The sequence below is a fragment of the Macaca nemestrina genome, chromosome 7 (genome assembly GCF_043159975.1).
Source record: "Macaca nemestrina isolate mMacNem1 chromosome 7, mMacNem.hap1, whole genome shotgun sequence".
Classification (NCBI taxonomy): Eukaryota; Metazoa; Chordata; class Mammalia; order Primates; family Cercopithecidae; genus Macaca; species Macaca nemestrina.
In genome coordinates, this window is record NC_092131.1 from 157189865 (window position 1) to 157205366 (window position 15502).

At 41.1% G+C, this 15502-nt stretch overlaps 1 long non-coding RNA gene across 5 annotated transcripts in view; it reads left to right on the plus strand.

Annotated features, from left to right (window-relative positions):
- LOC139355447 (uncharacterized) overlaps nucleotides 1-15337 on the plus strand; it is a 64354-nt gene extending 49017 nt beyond the window's left edge. For 3 of the 5 annotated variants that reach the window (XR_011606101.1, XR_011606100.1, XR_011606099.1), the window contains one exon: nucleotides 290-15332. This is a non-coding gene — a long non-coding RNA (uncharacterized lncRNA). Of the gene's footprint in view, nucleotides 1-96 lie in introns of all 5 variants that reach the window. The other 2 variants (XR_011606098.1, XR_011606097.1) reach the window with 2 other exon arrangements.
- The last annotated feature ends 165 nt before the right edge of the window (nucleotides 15338-15502 follow it).

Consider the following 15502-nt stretch of genomic DNA (forward strand, 5'->3'; position numbering starts at 1 on the left):
CTTATCAATTCATCCTTTTACCTTCTCTATAAACAGCCCTAGTCATAGAATATATTTCTAAATTTGCCTTCCCCTCCTCCAAATCTCTGCTACCAGGCAACAACCTTCAAGACAACTTTAAAGTGTTACTGCTCAGGAGAAGACAAATACAACTCCAGTGTGGCCATTACGTCATTATTCCAGTGGCTTTTGCTTTGATTCTGTTTTGTTTTCATAATTTAAAGTCTGAGAAGTATCTACTTAAAGTGGCCCTCAGCTCTTAAGCTATTCCTGGGGTCTTCTCCTTCAGCTTCACCCATTGGAAGGACATGCTTAGAAGACAGTGAGGAAACCCCACAAAGCAGAGGGTTAAACTGGATTTTAAATTCAGTGGGTAAGTGAAGGCAAGTACCTCATCTCTCCAAGCAAGACCTTCTTAGCTGCTAAGCGCAGAAGCTCCTGGAGGAACCAGTCATGCACAGCTAAGAGCTATGGGAAGTATCTAAAAGCAAAGGACCTGACTGATTCTATAAGTAATCCCTGCAAAAATCCATTCCACTGCCTTGTACATCTTGTAATGCTCCCCCACCCTCCATCTACATGTGCACGCGTGTGTGCGCGCGCGCGCGCACACACACACACACTTCCCTTTTTGTCATTATTGGAGCTCCAGAACTTGATCTGTCTTCATCATCAAATTTTTGGGAGGCTTCTATGCTGTATAGAACACTTTACCACATCCTGGTGAAGAAATGAAGCCTTGTCATCAGTGGGATTCCAGTGCATTTGGGGAAGGGGTGATTATTGGTGAAAGTACAGGCTGTGCCCTATCTGTTGGGCAGGTCAGGTGGAGACAACTTCAAGGGCTGGGGCAAAGTCTACTGGATTAGGTAAGAGGATTAGCAGTGTGTCTGTGAAATCACCATTGAAAAATCATAACTGAGACACTGAGAGATCTAACCTAAAATCTTGCTTCTAACCTCCAAGCTGTCCTTGTTCATTCCTGGGCATGGTCTGAACTAACTTCGGGGGGATCTTAGTTTTTAATTTATAGTTTAAAACAAAGATAGCAGTCCTTCTCCAAAACAAACCTCCTTCTTGCCTGGGGACTAGACTGCCTTTGTAGGACTAATGAATTAGCCACAAGAGTAGAAATTATGGTTTAGGAGTCATGCAGCTGGAGACTATAGGATTCTGACCCTCCCCAAATTGCTCCTGGGGATAACATCACTATTGTAAAATGAAATGTTAGTGCTTTAGATATTTTGCAGGCCCCGCACTTGATGGATCAGCTGGCACTACCCAGTTGGATAAACTGGCTCATCTGATTTTGGGGCCCCTCCCCAGGAACTGACTCAGCCCAAGAAGACAGCTTTGACCCCTTATGATTTCACCTCCGACCCAACCAATCAGCACTCCTGACTCCCATGGTGGGGTGTCTGTCTCCAGCTCCACCACTGGGTGTCTGGGCCTGTAGCCCTATCACTGGGTGTCTGTCTGTAGCCCTGTCACGGAGTGTCTGTAGCTGTAGCCCCATTATGGGCTATCTGATTTGGTGAATATTCTAGGTGCTGCCAACAGCCCCTTCCTTCTCCTATTTGTCAACCTCTCTGGAGGTGCTGCTATCTCTTGGTTGCCTTGCAGGGTGTCTGTCTGTAGCCCCATCATAGGGTGTCTGTCTTTAGCCCCATCACGAGATGTCTACTGGTGGGGTGTCCAGTTGGATGGAGAATAGGGGACTTGTTTGGAGGAATACTCTTGGTTTGTGACTGGGTCTGGAATCTGTGTCTCAAAGGCCTTCTGTCTTGTCTTTGTTGTGTATGTGTTTGTATATGTTGAGGGGATCTCTGAGGGAATTGCTGATGGAAGTCCAGCAGGCCTAACTTGGAGAACTTTCCATAAGTCAGGTTACATCTGGTGAGCCCTGAAGAAAGCTCAACAGGCCTGATGTGGGGTGACTGTTCACTCTTCATCTTGCCCAGAGACCACCCATTTAATTACCGGTTGGAGGACGTCCCTCTCCACTTGGAGTGGATCAAAGACTATAGGAACCAACATGAGAAAGTTTGATCCTTGCCAGATCAATGTTGGGTGCTGAATGAGGTGACTAGTGTCTGTTTTGTTATGTGTATTTTGCTTCGGCTGGGATGGAAAATATTCAGTTCCCCATGCACCCCATCAGGCAGCATTTTGCGAAAGTGAGAGGCTTTTTTGCCTATGGTTCCATAAAACAGAAATGGATTATTTTCTTTGGTAACAGGGTTTGGTCCCCACAGCTATGGCACAGTAAGCAGGGTCATCAAAAGCTGCTCCATTTTTCTGGAAGCTTCAGAGAAAGGGAACACAGAAACCTGGTATGCTGGTAAAAAGGGTAAGAATTTCTTACCAGTCAAGTTTTTGCTCTCTCTCTCTCTCTCTCTCTCTCTCTCTCTCTCTCTCTCTCTCTCCCCCTGTGTGTGTGTGTGTGTCTTTGTGTATAAATGATAAACATCTCTGTCTCCTCTGCAAGGGTTTGATTAATAGAAGAAAGAATTTGTGAGACTAGTCTTAGGTTGAAGCAAATCTGGTGTACTTTGTGCTAAGAATTTGTCTTTCTGTGCTATTCTGTAATGGAGAGAAGGGTATCACAGAATAGGTTGTGGTATAGGACTCCTGTAAGCCCACTTTTCAAGCCAGCCTGGCAGGCTGCTGAGTTACAAACTTTGCTGTGTGTCCCTGAAACCAATACCAGATGGAATTGCTCTGTCTGGTTTTGTGTCCTTTAGAGCTCAACTTTGTGACCATGTGGGGATACTTTCTCTTGGTCTCTGCCATCCAGAGGACAGGAATTTGGGGGTTCATGTCATAGTTAACCCTAAAAGTTATCTTGAGCAGTTAAAAGCCTTTGCAAGCTCAAAATTGGCTGCTCTAGGCATCTTCTAGGAAGAGCAATAGAAATTGCTCAATGCTGTAACTCAGTAGCTAAGGCCTTGTCTTTTGACAATGGCAGCTCGGGTTCAATTCTTGGCTTAGAGAATGAGTCTTTTCTGGTTTATTTGTGTAACTTTTTGACCCTTATTGATTCTTTTTCCCCTGTGGACCACTTTTGATTTCTCGTCTTGAGTTTTCCTTTGAACTACCTTGGGAAGATTCTAAATCTTGTTAAAAAAAAAAAAAAAAAAAAGAAAGAAACTGCTTACTATCTCTTTGAATCACCTTATGCATGCATTGTAACCTTATTTAAAACATTAATTTCACATGGGAAGTTACCTGTGCTAAAGTTCAAAAGCATGGAATATTGACTATCTGTCCTGGCTACAGTCTAGTAATTAGATATTTTAAAAATAATTTTTAAAGAGCTGTATGGTTAAAGTCAGTTTCATTAAAAGCAGATATCCAAACTGTACATATATTTAAAATACCTTTACGTTGTTTTTTTCTCTTTTTGGATCTTATTTTTCTAAAGAGAAAAAGGTTTTTTTCTTCTCAGTCAACTGAATTGTTTTTCTCCACTTTTGTCTTCTCAACACTCTTGATGCCCACATGAGAGAACCTAAGATAAATTCTAACACCTGGGACTCTTAGGGAAAAACAGAGGAGGTGCCACAGAACCCATTCTGGGAAAAACCTATGTTTTTCTTATGGGACCCTAGGAATTGAAAAAGAATAGATCCCTCTCAAAATCTAAGGCTGTATTCTGCTTTACATTACATCACCTGACATTTTTTACTTTGGCGGGTACCAAAAATTACTTTGCATTATTGGAGAGCTTTTAGTCTTGGTGTGTAATAACCAAGTAGGAAATACACTTTAAGGGATAGCTAATGGCAGTTAAGAGGGATGCTTGGCTCTTGGATTTTTGGAGTAGAGAAGCATTCTCTTGGCCACCTGGAAGATATGGAAACATCCCCACCCGCAACTGAGAGGAGACTCCTATGGGGGATTGGCTGATTTCAAAATGGGCTGATTGGCTTTGGGTTGCTTTGCAATGACACGCATGGTAGAAGCATTGCACTAACTTCTCCCATAGTATTTCCCTCTTTTGGGGGAATCCATGATGCAGTATACAAATTGGCACCCTTAATTTTGGGGATATGTTTTGCCTTCCAGGCATGCCTTCTTATTAGGCCCTAGAAATGGCATGCTTTCCTGGTGCTATTCCCCCAAGGGTGCCACCTTGAAGCCAGTAATCCAATTAAGAAACTGGTAAATGAAAAATCTTACAACTACCAGTCCTGCTGTCTGTCTGTCTATGTATATGTGTTGTATGCATGATGTTTGTATAAAGGAGCGCAGACTAATTGGCTTAGAAAAAGAGCACTTAAATGAAATATTTTGTCAGAAAAATAGAAACTTTTTAATGCCTTTTTGTTCACATGATTTCTGTGATCTTTTGGAAATAAAGACAGTTTTAAAGATTATAGATAAAATAAAAAATGTCTTCACAATTTAGATTTTGGTCTAAATTAGGTCAGATGTTAGGTTTGCTAAATGCTTTAAGGTCATAAACTGTTTCTTTGACTTTTGAAAATTGTTAGACTTACCTACTTTGGAGCTATTAGAAATTCTAGCTAAGGCCTGGGGACATGTGGAATTAGCCATGCTCCCTAGCTATGCTGGGGTCAGACCTTATCTGCACTTCTGTCTGATGTCCTAGGCTCCACACTTAGTATGTAATTAAAACCACTTACTTATCAGATTTTTCACCAAAAACAAAAGTTGCTAAGAGTTAACATTGCAACATGTAATTGAGACTACTGGAAAAATAGTTTTACATGCAAGATGTGTAAGGAAAGTAGAATGTGCTTTAGCTAAAAGATTAAATAAGGTATGGGAATATGGTTTTTGTCAAAGGGAATGTAATTTTGTCTAGTTCAGAGGGCTTTAAAGATTGTCTTAACCTAAAAGAGTAACGGGACAAAACTGAAGGTTTAAACAAGTTGAAAAGTGTTTGTGAAGCATTGGTCTTGTACAGAAAGTTCTGTGGGTGTGAGCAATTTGGCTAAGATTTGAAGGGGATTATTTGATTTTTTTCTGTAGGTTGTACATAAAAGCACACTAAAGCAGGGCCAGAATCTGGGCCCATGTGTCTAAACAACAGAGTTTTCTTAGAAAATTAATCTGCTGTTTAATGGAAAATTGTAAAGGGTTCCAAAAAAGTTTCTAAAACCTTATGGTCAAACTAATTAAAACTGGATAATTTATAACATTTTATTTAAAAACTAGCATAAGCATTAAACAGGCATTAATGCAAACATGAAATTTGGTTTTCTATTTTGAAAAAGATTTTTATGTTATTGTTATATGTTCCAAAATTATGTGAAACTCCTATAATTCTGATATGACTTAGTATATGTTATCAGTAATAATTATAATTGTCATGTTAAATTATTGTGTGCCACAGAAGTAACAAATTTCCTTGTCAATTGTGTCTTTAACTGTGGCTGCCCTAAAACTTTTTGTCATCCACAGACAATTATTGTCTTTTGATCCTCTTTAAATGGTGGTTTTATAATCAGCTATAAAACTCTTAACAGGTGCCCTTAAATGCAGGTTTCTGAAAACTTTGGAGATTGTGACGTTAGAATAGAGGAAAAACTTTTAGGACTCTCACTGAGAGCTGAAATGTTCATGAATATTAAGCAGAACAGAAGTTAATTGCATGGGCTGAACTAATAGAAGACTGAAGCAACCTTTTTTGACTTTTTGTGTAAAATATCGCTGATCCTTTTTTGTTTTTCAGAGCCAAGAAAACCTTTCTTTTGAGCTTTTTACAGCTTTTAATAATGAGTAAAGCACACACCTGTAAACAAAACTTGGAGCATATTTGTTTCTCTCTTCCTGGTTTTGCCAGGATTTGGTAACTATTTGTGAGTATTCTTATGGCAATATAGTAATTTTGATAAGTGCAATAAGAATGTTTTCCTTTACAACAGGACACAATTGAAGAAACTGGTTATTTTACCAAGGCTTTGACTAGAATCGTGTGCTTCCCTTTAAGGAATAAAAGCCTCTTAGGGCCAGGCGTGGTGGCTCATGTCTGCAATCCCAGCACTTTGGGAGACTGAGGTGGGCAGATAGCTTGAGCTGAAGAGCTGAAGACCAACTTGGACAGCATGATGAAACCCCTTCTCTACTAAAAATACAAAAATTAGCTGTGTGTGGTGGCACATGCCTGTAGTTCCAGCTACTTGGGAGTCTGAAGTGGGAGGATTGCTTGAACCCGGGGGACGGAGGTTGCAGTGAGCAGAGATTGCATCACTGCACTCCAACCCGGGTGACAGAGCAAGATTCTGTCTCAAAAACAAAACAAAACAAAACAGAAAACAAAGCTCCTTGGGAAATGTGGCCTCATACCTTGTCTACACAGTCCCTGTACAGGGTTCCTGATCTGTGGTAAGTAAAGAATGTCACTTTCTAACAGGCCTAGGAGCCCCAAGTTATCTTGGGACCTCAAGAGGAGAGGAATTTACCCAACTCATGGTTATTTGAGGGCAGAAACCCATGGGTGGGCTTGGCTTTAAAAAAGTCTTATCTGAGATTCCTTATGGAACAGAGTTCCATCAAAGTCAGTTTTAAAAGCCTATGTGAAAAATTATCATTCTTGCCACACTTTATGCAAATAATCAGGCAGAGCATAATAAGACCAAAACTTACTTTGCAAGTAAAGTTGACCTACTGTGATTTATTTTTAATAAAAAATGGGGACTGGAGACAGAAAAATTATGCTCCAAAAATAAACACTCATCGTTAGTTGTTCTCGAGTTTTTTTCTGCAGTTTGGACTAAATCCTAAATTATTTGTGGACTACAAGTCCACAAATTAATGATTTCAAATCTTTACTTTTAAAAGTAGGAATTGCATTCCTTATGCTAGAACTCATTATTTACTTTGTAGTGTGCTGTTCCCTTAAATGCAATACTAAAATTACAGATGATAATACTAACACATTTTTCAGCCATCCTGCATGAGTATGCTCAGACACTTGCAAAGTGTTTCCAGTCCTCTCACCTTGGGGTCAACACCTACCTTGACTATGCCCCTGGTCAGCAGGAAGAAGATAGAGTGGTCTTTGCCCTTTCTCCATCTTCATTAGCCAATATCTTAAGATTAAGGCATAATAAAACCCAAAGGAAGTGATTGAAACCGCCATTGCAAAAGTATAACAGAGACAGTAAAAGAGATCCAACCTAACCAACTCTATCTTGCTTCTAACCTCCAAGCTGTCCTTGTTCATTCCTGGGGAAAGTCTGAACTAACTTTGGGGGGAACTTAGTTTTTTTGTTTTTTGGTTTTATTGAGACAGAGTCTCAGTTTGTCACCCAGGTTGGAGTGCAGTGGTGTGATCTCAGCTTACTGCAACCTCTGCCTCCTGGGTTCAAGTGATTCTCCTGCCTCAGCCTCCCGAGTAGCTGGGATTACAGGTGTCTGTCACCATGCCTGGCTAATTTTTGTATTTTTAGTAGAGACAGTGTTTTGCCATGTTGGCAAGGCTGGTCTCAAACTCCTAACCTCAGGTGATATGCCTGCCTTGGCCTCCCAAAGTGCTGGTGAGAGTTGGAACCAGCTGGACTTCCTGAGCTGAGTGGAGACCTGGAGAACTTTTCTATCTTACAAGAGGATTGTAAAATGCACTCATCGGTGCTCTGTAAAAACACACCAATCAGCACTCTGCAGCTAGCAAGGGGATTGTAAAATGTACCAATCAGTGCTCTGTAAAATGCACCAATCAGCAGGATACTAAAAGTAGCCTATCACAGAGAGGATTGAAAAAAGGGCATTCTGATAGGATAGAAATGGAACATGGGAGGGGACAAATATGGGAATAAAAGCTGGCCACACCCAGTCAGCAGCGGCAAGCTGCTCAGGTCCCCTTCCACGCTGTGGAAGCTTTGTTCTTTAGCTCTTCACAATAAATCTTGCTACTGTTCACTCTTTGCGTCCATGCCATGTTTAAGAGCTGTAACACTCATCGTGAAGGTCCGCAGCTTCATTCTTGAAGTCAGTGAGATCACGAACCCACTGTGAACCAACTCCAGACACATTTAGGGGGCTCATCCAGGATAGCGCCATGCAGTAAGTACCATTTCACTTGCTATTCTGTCCTATTTTTCCTTAGAATTCGGGGGTTAAACACCAGGCACCTGTCAGGCAGTTAGAAGCAACTAGTGCAGGTGCTGGACTAAAGACACAGGTGTCAGGCTTTCTAGGAAAGGGCTCTCTAACAACCCTCAACTCTTTGGAGTTAGGAGCATTGGTTTGCCTGGAACCAGCTTCTGCTTTTCCTGCACTTCTGGGCTGAGCCAAGGTTCGACAGAGAGGAAAGCCATTCAGTTCCGGGGTCCCGACAAAAAGTTGGTTGACCCTGCAGCCATGAGCATAACTCTCAAAGTTACGTCACCCAAGCGAGATTTGTCCATCTATCCTATCTATCCTGACCCTTGCCTCCTGGGTCCTAATGACTGTCAGACAAACTTCCTCCTGCCTCTCTTTTCTGAGGTTAGTCCTGCTTCTAAATACCACTCCCTGTCCCTGGTGCTTTTCTAGTTTCTCTTATAAGAATAATTTCTAGTATAAATTTCAGGACTCTGTTCCCTTTTTTTAGGCACCCAGGCTCACCAATCAGAAAGACAATTATTGCCCAAAGGCCTGTGGCAGGGGGGACTATCTGGAATTTTAGGATCCCTCTTCAGACTAGCAGGCCTAATGAAGACTATTCCTGAAGCTAAGATATGGGGAGCCTCATAAATTATAGACTCCAAAATTGAGGGGATGGATATCCTTCCTATTCATATGATGACAAGTGAGGACAAAAGGCATCACTCTTAGAACCCTGGAGATCCCTTCCATCCCTCAAAGTATGGCCCTGCACTCCATTTTGAGGCATATCATCTTTATAGGACAAGGGTAAATTCCCAATACTAACAGAAGAAAATGCTTAGGACTCTAACTAACAGGTTTTCAAGAATGCATCAGTAAGGACCATTAAATCTGATTTTTTCTTGGTCCTCTTTGTGGTCTAAGAGGAAAGGCAAGAGTGCAGGTTTTCGAGAATGCATCGGTAAGGGCCACTAAATCTGACCTTCCTCAGTCCTCTTTGTGGTCTAGGAGGAAAACCAGTGTTTCCGCTGCTGATTCAGTGAGCACAACTATTCTGAACAGCAGGGTGCAGGGACCGTTGCATGTTTTTGGGCAGAAATAAAAAAAAAAACCAACCAAAACTGTGGGTGGTTTTTTCTTTCAGATGGGAAACACTCAGGCATCAACAGGCTCACACTTGAAATGCATCCTAAGCCATTAGTACCAATTTGACCAACAAACCCTGAAAAAGAAGAGGCTTATTTTTTTCTGCACTATGGCCTGGTCCCAATATTCTCTCTCTCATGGGGGAAAAATGGTCACCTGAGGGAAGTATAAATTACAATACTATCCTGCAGCTTTACCTTTCCTGTAAGAGGGAAGGCAAATGGAGTGAAACACCTTATGTCCAAGCTTTCTTTTCATTGAAGGATAATCCACAACTATGCAAAGCTTGCAATCTACATTCCACAGGAGGACCTCTCAGCTTACACCCATATCCTAGCCTCTCTACAGCTTCTCTTCCTATTAATGATAAACCTCCTCCAATCTCCCCCACCCAGAAGGAAACAAGCAAAGGAATCTCCGAGGGACCACAAAAACCCCCAGGCTATCAGTCATGTCCTCTTCAAGCTGTAGGGGTAGTGGAATTTGGCCCAAACTGAGTACATGTCCCCTTCTCCCTCTCTGATTTAAAGCAGATCAAGGTAGATCTGGGGAAGTTTTCAGATGATCTTGATAGGTATATAGATGTCCTACAGGGTCTAGGGCAAAACTTTGACCTAACTTGGAGAGATGTCATGCTACTGTTAGATCAAACCCTGACCTTTAATGAAAAGAATGAAACTTTAGCTGCAGCCTGAGAGTTTGGAGATACTTGGTATCTTAGTCAAGTAAATGATAGAATGACAACCAAAGAAAGGGACGAATTCCCTACTGGTCAGCAAGCTATCCCCAGTATGGATCCCCACTGGGACCTCGACTCAGATCATGGGGACTGGAATCGTAAACATCTGGTGACCTGTGTTCTAGAAAGACTAAGGAGAATTAGGAAAAAGTCAATGAATTATTCAGTGATGTCCACCATAACTCATGGGAAGGAAGAAAATCCGTCCACCTTCCTCAAGTGGCTACGGGAGGCCTTAAGAAAATATACTTCCCTGTCACCCAACTCCCTTGAGGGTTAATTGATCCTAAAAGATAAGTTTATTATGCAATCAGTTGCAGATATCAGGAGAAACCTCCAAAAGCGAGCCCTGGGCCCTGAACGAAATCTGGAGGCATTATTAAATCTGGCAACCTCGGTGTTCTATAATAGGGACCAAGAGGAACAGGCCGAGAAGAAAAAGCGAGATGAGAGAAAGGCCACAACCTTAGTCATGGCCCTCAGATGAACAAATCTTGGTGGTTCAGAGAGGACAGAAAATGGAATAGGCCAATCACCCAATAGGGCTTGTTATCAGTGTGGTTTGCAAGGACACTTTAGAAAAGATTATCCAATGAGAAACAAGCTTCCCCCTTGCCCATGTCCACTATGCCAAGGAAATCACTGGAAGGCACACTGCCCCAGAGGACAAAGTTTCTCTGGGCCAGAAGCCCCCAACCAGATGATCCAACAACAGGACTGAGGGTACCCGAGGCAAGTGCCAGCTCATGTCATCACCCTCACTGAGTCCTGGGTAAGTTTAACCATTGAGGGCCAGGAAATTGATTTCCTCCTGGACACTGGCACGGCCTTCTCAGTGTTAATCTCCAGCCCCAGACCGCTGTCCTCAAAGTCCATTACCATCTGAGTAATCCTGGGATAGCCTGTAACCAGGTATTTCTCCCACCTCCTCAGTTGTAATTGGGAGACTTTGCTCTTTTCACATGCCTTTCTTGTTACGCCTGAAAGTCCCACACCCTTATTAGGGAGGGACATATTAGCCAAAGCTGGAACCATTATCTATATGAATATGGGGGACAAGTTACCCATTTGTTGTTCCCTACTTGAGGAGGGAATCAACCCTGAAGTCTGGGCATTGGAAGGACATTTCAGAAGGGCAAAAAATGCCCGCTCAGTTCAAATCAGGCTAAAAGACCCCACCACTTTTCCTTATCAAAGGCAATATCCATTAAGGCCTAAAGCTCATAAAGAATTACAGGATATTGTTAGACATTTAAAAGTTCAAGGCTTAGTAAGAAAATGCAACAGGCCCTACAACACCCCAATTCTAGGAGTACAAAAAGCGAATGGTCAGTGGAGACTAGAGCAAGATCTTATAAGGACTCATCAATGAGGCAGTAATTTCTCTATACCCAGTTGTACCCAACTCCTATACCCTACTCTCTCAAACACCAGAGGAAGCACAATGGTTCACTGTTCTGGACCTCAAGGATGCCGCCTTCTGCATTCCCCTGCACTCTGACTCCCAGTTTCTCTTTGCCTTTCAGGATCCCACAGACCACACATCCCAATTTATGTGGACGGTCTTGCCTCAAGGGTTTAGGGATAGCCCTCATCTGTTTGATCAGGCACTGGCCCAAGATCTAGGCTACTTCTCAAGTCCAGGAACTCTGGTCCTTCAGTATGCGGATGATTTATATTTTATTATTATTATTATTGTACTTTAAGTTCTAGGGTACATGTGCACAACGTGCAGGTTTGTTACATAGGTATACATGTGCCATGTTGGTTTGCTGCAACCATCAGCTTGTCATTTACATTAGGTATTTCTCCTAATGCTATCCCTCCCTCTGCCCTCCACCCCATGACAGGCCCCCATGTGTGATGTTCCCTGCCCTGTATCCAAGTGTTCTCATTGTTCAGTTCCCACCTATGAGTGAGAATATCAGGTGTTTGGTTTTCTGTCCTTGTGATAGTTTGCTCAGAATGATGGTTTCCAGCTTCATCCATGTCCCTGTAAAGGACATGAACTCATCTTTTTTGTGACCGCATAGTATTCCATGGTGTATATGTGCCACATTTTCTTAATCCTGTCCATCACTGATGGACATTTGGGTTGGTTCCAAGTTTTTGCTATTGTGAATTGTGCCACAATGAACATACGTGTGCATGTGTCTTTATAGTAGCATGACTTATAATCCTTTGGGTATACACCCAGTAATGGGATCACTGGGTCAAATGGTATTTCTAGTTCTAGATTCTTGGGGAATCGCCACACTGTCTTCCACAATGGATGAACTAGTTTACACTTCCACCAACAGTGTAAAAGTGTTCCTATTTCTTCACATCCTCTTCAGCATCTGTTGTTTCCTGACTTTTTATGATTGCCATTCTAACTGGCATGAGATGGTATCTCGTTGTGGTTTTGATTTGCATTTCTCTGATGACCAGTGATGATGAGCATTTTTCCATGTGTCTGTTTGTTACATAAATGTCTTCTTTTGAGAAGTATCTGTTCATATCCTTTGCCCACTTTTTGATGGGTTTTATTTTTTATTTTATTTTTATTTTTTGGAAATTTGTTTAGGTTCTTTGCAGGTTCTGGATATTAGCCCTTTGTCAGATGGGTAGATTGCAAAAATTTTCTCCCATTCTGTAGGTTGCCTGTTAACTCTGACGGTAATTTCTTATGCTGTGCAGAAGCTCCTTAGCCTAATTAGATCCCATTTGTCTATTTCGGCATTTGTTGACTTGCTTTTGGTGTTTTAGTCATGAATCCTTGCCCATGCCTATGTCATGAATGGTATTGCCTAGGTTTTCTTCTAGAGTTTTTATGGTTTTAGGTCTAACATCTAAGTCTTTAATCTATCTTGACTTAATTTTTGTATAAGGTGTAAGGAAGAGATCCAGGTTCAGCTTTCTACATATGACTAGCCAGCTTTCCCAGCACCATTTATTAAATAGGGAATCCTTTCCCCATTGCTTGTTTTTGTCAGGTTTGTCAAAGATCAGATGGTTGTAGATATGTGGTGTTATTTCAGAGGCCTCTGTTCTGTTCCATTGGTCTATCTGTCTGTTTTGGTACCAGTACCATGCTGTTTTGGTTACTGTAGTCTTGTAGTATAGTTTGAAGTCAGGTAGTGTGATGCCTCCAGCTTTGTTCTTTTTGCTTAGGATTGTCTTGGCAATGCAGGCTCTTTTTTGGTTCCATATGAATTTTAAAGTAGTTTTTTCCAGTTCTATGAAGAAAGTCATTGGTAGCTTGATGGGGATGGCATTGAATCTATAAACTACCTTGGGCAGTATGACCATTTTCACGATATTGATTCTGCCTATCCATGAGCATGGAATGTTCTTCCATTTGTTTGTGTCCTCTTTTATTTCATTGAGCAGTGGTTTGTGGTTCTCCTTGAAGAGGTCCTTCACATCCCTTCTAAGTTGGATTCCTAGGTATTTTATTCTCTTTGTAGCAATTGTGAATGGGAGTTCACTCATGATTTGGGTCTCTGTCTGTTATAGGCGTATAGGAATGCTTGTGATTTTTCCATATTGATTTTGTATCCTGAGACTTTGCTGAAGTTGCTTATCAGCTTAAGGAGATTTTGAGCTGAGACGATGGGGTTTTCTAAATATACAATCATGTCATCTGCAAACAGGGACAATTTGACTTCCTCTTTTTCTAATTGAATACCCTTTATTTCTTTCTCTTGCCTGATTGCCCTAGCCAAAACTTCCAACACTATGTTGAATAGGAGTGGTGAAAGAGGGCATCCTTGTCTTGTGCTGGTTTTCAAAAGGAATGCTTCCAGTTTTTGCCCATTCTGTATGATATTGGCTGTGGGTTTGTAATAAATAGCTCTTATCATTTTGAGATACGTTCTGTCAATACCTAGTTTATTGAGAGTTTTTAGCATGAAGGGCTGTTGAATTTTGTTGAAGGCCTTTTCTGCATCTGTTGAGATAGTCATATGGTTTTTGTTGTTGGTTCTGTTTATGTGATGGATTACATTTATTGATTTGTGTATGTTGAACCAGCCTTGAATCCCAGGGATGAAGCCAACTTGATGGTGGTGGATAAGCTTTTTGATGTGCTTCTGGATTCTGTTTGCCAGTATTTTATTGAGGATTTTTGCATCGATGTTCATCAGGGATATTGGTCTAAATTTCTCTTTTTTTGTTGTGTCTCTGCCAGGCGTTGGTATCAGGATGATGGTGGCCTCATAAAATGAGTTAGGGAGGATTTCCTCTTTTTCTATTGTTGGGAATAGTTTCAGAAGGAATGGTACCAGCTCCTCTTTGTACCTCTGGTAGAATTTGACTGTGAATCCGTCTGATCCTGGACTTTCTTTGGTTGGTAGGCTATGAATTATTGCCTCAAATTCAGAACCTGTTATTGATCTATTCAGAGATTCAACTTCTTCCTGGTTTAGTCTTGGGACGGTGTATGAGTCCAGGAATGTATGCATTTGTTCTAGTTATTTGTATAGAGGTGTGTATAGTATTCTCTGATGGTAGTTTGTATCTGTGGGATCAGTGATGATATCCCCTTTATCATTTTTATTGCGTCTATTTGATTATTCTCTCTTTTCTTCTTTATTAGTCTTGCTAGCTGTCTATCAATTTTGTTGATCTTATCAAAAAACCAGCTCCTGGATTCATTGATTTTTTGGAGGGTTTTTTGTGCCTCTATCTCCTTCAGTTCTGCTCTGATCTTAGTTATTTCTTGCCTTCTGCTAGCTTTTGAATTTGTTTGCTCTTGCTTCTCTAGTTCTTTTAATTGTGATTTTAGGGTGCTGATTTTAAATCTTTCCTGCTTTGTCTTGTGGGCATTTAGTGCTATAAATTTCCCTCTACACACTGCTTTAAATGTGTCTCAGAGATTCTGGTAAATTGTGTCTTTGTTTTCATTGGTTACAAAGAACATCTTTATTTCGCCTTCATTTCATTATTTACCCAGTAGTCATTCAGGAACAGGTTGTTCAGTTTTCGTGTAGTTTTGCAGTTCTGAGTGAATTTCTTAATCCTGAGTTCTAATTTGATTGCACTGTGGTCTGAGAGACAGTTTGTTGTGATTTTTTTCTTTCACATTTGCTGAGGAGTGCTTTACTTCCAACTATGTGGTCAATTTTGGAATAAATGCAATGTGGTGCTGAGAAGAATGTATATTCTGTTGATTTGGGGTGAAGAGTTCTGTAGATGTCTATTAGGTCTGCTAGGTGCAGAGCTGAGTTCAAGTCCTGGATATCCTTGTTAAGCTTCTGTCTCGCTGATCTGTCTAATACCGACAGTGGAATGTTAAAGTCTCCCATTATTATTGTGTGGGTGTCCATGTCTCTTTGTAGGTCTCTAAGGACTTGCTTTATGAATCTGGGTGCTCCTCTATTGGGTGCATATATATTTAGGATAGTTAGCTCTTCTTGTTGAATTGATCCCTTTACCATTATGTAATGACCTTCTTTGTCTTTTTGATCTTTGTTGGTTCAAAATCTGTTTTATCAGAGGCTAGGATTGTAACCCCTGCTTTTTTTTTTTTTTTTTTTTTCTTTCCATTTGCTTGGTAGATCTTCCTCCATCCCTTTA